This window comes from Octopus sinensis, unplaced genomic scaffold, assembly GCF_006345805.1.
Source record: "Octopus sinensis unplaced genomic scaffold, ASM634580v1 Contig06878, whole genome shotgun sequence".
In the NCBI taxonomy this organism is placed as follows: domain Eukaryota; kingdom Metazoa; phylum Mollusca; class Cephalopoda; order Octopoda; family Octopodidae; genus Octopus; species Octopus sinensis.
Genome location: NW_021829631.1, coordinates 1 through 4,479, shown reverse-complemented (window position 1 = coordinate 4,479; position 4,479 = coordinate 1). Strand labels below are relative to the sequence as shown.

General features: G+C 37.0%; 1 long non-coding RNA gene across 1 annotated transcript; it reads right to left on the bottom strand.

Annotated features, from left to right (window-relative positions):
* Window positions 1-2,327: 2,327 nt before the first annotated feature.
* LOC118761053 lies at window positions 2,328-3,706 on the bottom strand. Its single transcript, XR_004997129.1, has 2 exons — window positions 3,574-3,706; window positions 2,328-2,867 (listed from the first exon to the last, which is right to left on the bottom strand). It is a non-coding gene; the product is annotated as an uncharacterized LOC118761053 (long non-coding RNA).
* Between the last annotated feature and the right edge of the window lie 773 nt (window positions 3,707-4,479).

Genomic DNA, 4,479 nt, shown 5'->3' with positions numbered 1-4,479 from the left:
TAGGTCAAGACTTATACTGGCATTGTAATATGATAGCTACATACATAAATCAATACATACATACATACGTACCTACCTCCATACATACATACAGACAGACAAACATATGACACTGACGTATGACACAGAGTATGACACAGACGTGGTTGTGTAGTAAGAAGCTTGTTTCCAAACCACCACATGATTCTGGGTTCAGTTTCCTGACCACATGGGGAAAGTTTAGCGGCATTTTACACGTCTTCACGTTCTGAGTTCAAATTCCGCCGAGGTCGACTTCGCCTTCCATCTTTCGGAATCGATAAGATAAGTACCAATGAAATACTGAGAATGAAGTGATCGACATATGCCCTTCCTCTATCTCTATATGTATGTATTTCTCTCCTCTCTCTCTCTCTCTCTATAGATAGACAGAGAGAGACAGAGAGAGACAGAGAGAGAGGGGGGAGGGAAATACATACATATAGAGATAGATAGGCAGACAAACAAATAGATAAGACTAATAGGCAGAGAGAGAGAGAGAGAGAAAATAGCTATACCCAGATAAACAGAGATAAAGACATGTTTATGAATTTATACACTAACACGCACACGCACGCACACACACACACAACACACACACTCACTCACACTCACACACACATATAGTCAGGTAAACAGAGAGATAGATAGGCAGATATGTTGACATACATGTATATTCGTTTACACATACATATTCAACATTCATGTATTGCTTTTGTCACTGAACGGAAAGCATATTGCCAAAGTTTTCGTAAATACATTTTGACCCACAATGTTTGGTAATAAATTAGACCATTGTAAAAGATTCCTGGTCCAAAAAGAGTGAGGGACACGTTAAAATATTTCATGTCAAATAAATCAGCATCGAATAAGCGGTGCCAAACAGGCGGCGCCAATACAGCTGAGTCAAACTGTGTTATACACGACAACATAAATGCGTGTCTATTATGTAGTTTTGAAGCACAATCAGTGTGCCCGTTTTGGTAAAATAAAATAAAAAGGCTTGACTATTTGAATGAATCCAAAATACTGCCAACAGTTGTCAATATATTTTGTTTGTCTTGACTGCATTTTGGTTTCACAAAAAGTACAACATCGCAAACATATATGCACTCGTCAGACAATGCAGGTAACCACAAAACATAGCAGTTGTCTTGACTTAAACAAAAGAGCCTTGCTACATTGGTAGTGACCCCGTATAAAGTCTATTAAGGAAAAAAAATAATGAAATCTAAAAGAACGACACACACACACACACACATATATTAATACACACACACATACACACAATATATATATATTCGAACAGGATTCGAATATCCTATCAGGTGGTGCTATTAAGTTAGACATGGCCTGGACCAATCTCTGGTCGAAACATATCTAAGTTTATCTAAGTTTATATATATGTGTGTATAATATATATATATATATATATATATATATATGTATGTATGTATGTATGTATGTATGTATGTATGTATTCTCTTTTTTATTTTTTAATTATTATAAATTTCTCCTGAGGAGGGAGCTGGTTTCCAACAAAGATACAAGGCACCATCTTTGGAATGTAGTTAACACCAGACAAATTCACATCTGGAACTTGAGAAAGTCTTGCATATAATTTACTGTTCCACTCTATGTATGTATATATGTATGTATATTAATACGCACACGAATACACACACATATATACATGCACATTCATTTATAATATTTTCAAAGTGATATTACTTTTTTAATAATGTGAGTAAATGAAAAAATATAAACTGGACACAGTCCCGAACTTCTTCAGTCATTATATTATAGATAGATATTTATTGTATTAAAGTACAATAATTCAAAACACAAAGAACGCAAGAACTTATAGTGCAAAAATATTTATTGATGTTGTAACGACCAATGTTACAATTTACCACAGTGGGTAACCTGTCCTGTCACCTACTTGAAATAGGACAAAAGAGAAGGCACAATGTGAACGAAGGGCAAGAGATTCATGAAGCTGGAATTTTTTCATGCAGTTATCGTGATTTCAGTAGAGATTCGAAAAGGAAGAGAGAGGAGAAATTACATTTGTGGTTTGAAGGCTGGAATGATAGCGAGGAAATTTATTCATTAGATGAGCTGCCTATTTTCAAGCCTGTCTAAGTTGTTAACCTGTGTAGCATCAGCATTGGCCTGGTAGTTCACTGTGGCCTTTGCATGAGATTTGTTGTGAGTTAGCAATTTGTTGTGAGTTAGCAGAGATTTGTAGTGAGTTAGCATATTTTCTGAACTTGAAGTGGATGAACATTCTTAGTGATGCAGTGTTCTTTATATTAAACAGTGTATGTTTGTCAGCCCAAGTCTGTGAGAGATAGTTAGGTCTAGTGTATGTGACGTTTATGTTTGTGGATAGTGAATATGTCCTTGTGTTGTAGAAGGGGTACATATGTGTTGGTCAGGGATTGATGTGAGAGGTGAAATAAACTGATGCAGGGAGTTGAACATAGCGAAAGGTTCGGTATCTGTGTCTGCATTGTCAGTAAATAATAAGGGAGGGATCTAAGAAGAATTATGAAGTTACCGAGGACGATTATAAATAAGAGGTATTTTTTAAAAATGTGCGAGAAATACAGAGAGAAAGAGGGAGAGAGAGAGAGGGGGGATGATATGTCTTCTTGACATATTTCAGACACAGGGAAGAAGACACACACACAGACAGGCAGACAGACTGGGAAACAGACAGTCAGGGAGTAAAAAGTGGAGAAATTTTTTCTATGTTGGAATAGAAATGACGGAAGAGTCATCATTGCTGTGATTTTTTTCAATTATGTTTTTTCTTCCAAATAACCAATCGAAGAATGAATGTTCTAAAACAAAAGAAAAAAATATTGAATATAAGAAAAAGAAAGAAAAATAAACACAAAATAGTGGAAAACTTTTCATTATAACTGTCCGGTTGAAGTCGGCTGTCTCTTATGTCTTAGATTGTGTTTGCATGTTATTGTACTTAGCATGAAAGGCGGCGAGCTGGCAGAAACGTTAGCACGCCCGGCGAAATGCTTAGCAGTATTTCGCCTGTCTTTACATTCTGAGTTCAAATTCTGCCGAGGTCGACTTTACCTGCCATCCTTCCGGAGTCCATTAAATAAGCACCAGTTACGCACTGGGGTCGATATAATCGACTTAATCCGTTTGTCTGTCCTTGTTTGTCCTCTCTATCTTAAGCCCCTTGAGGGTAGTAAACAAATAGGTATTTCGTCTGTCGCTACGTTCTGAGTTCAAATTCCGCCGAGCTCGACTTTGCCTTTCATACTTTCGGGGTCGATAAATTAAGTAACACTTGCGTACTGGGGTCTATCAAATCGACAGGACCCCTCCGCAAAAAATTCGGGCCTTGTGTCTAGAGTAGAAAAGAATATTGTACTTAACATGAAAAATTATGTGTTACTTGGTCGTCAGTGTAAGCTTATTGGAGTAAACTCGTTAAAATATGTCTGTGTGAGTTTGTCAGAGAAATTTATCAAAAGTAAAGACATCCAGAATATTCTTGTAATTTAAGATATAATAACGCACCTGGATGTTTATTCTTAACGTACATTGTTACAGCAGAAACAGGAAGGACAATATTTCCTATTTTGGTTCCAAAATACACAACTATATGACCAGATGATGTTTCGTCCACTATTTCACCAAGGAGACCAGGAAACTGGATAAAGAGGAAATAAAAACAATTAGTCATATCTGTGTGCATATGTGGTGTGTGTGTGTGTGTGTGTGTGTGTGTGTGTGTGTGTTGTGTGTCTTTGAATTTGTGCTTGCTTCTACCTCTTGCATACTGATGTTGGTTTGCTTATGTCCCCGTAATATAGTGGTAACAGAGAGTTCAATAGAATAATTCCAAAACTGAGGAAGGGCAATCTGCTTGACTAAACAATTCACGGCGGTGCCTCAGCATCGTCACAGACCACGACTGAAACAAGTATAAGAGGAAAAAGGCAGATCTAAAACTGAGACCCATTGTAGCAGGCCCGTTTAATGAAACATGCTACTTAAGTAATTTCAAAGGAATTCAACTAAAGTCTTTGCCCAAACACATACAGAGTTACGTACGAGATAATTTTCTTATATTCAACCATCTACCTATTACAGTAAACGAACCTACCTATCTTATTACATTTGATGCTGTGAGCTTATATAGCAATATTCCTCTCAGCCCCACGGTTAGGCAAAGAGACAGATAGAATAAGTATTTGGCTTTGATAAAAAAAAAACAAAAGACAAAAGGACTCAGCTTGATTCATTCAACTAAAAATTCTTTAAAGTGGAGCCCCAGCGTAGCTGCAGTCTAGTGACTGAAACAAGTTAAAGAATAAAAGAATAATTTGCGCCCTGTGTGTGGTGTGTGTGTTGTGTGTGTGTGTGTGTGTGTGTGTGTGGGTGGTGTATTTTGTGTGCAAAAGATCACCTTGCGAATATATG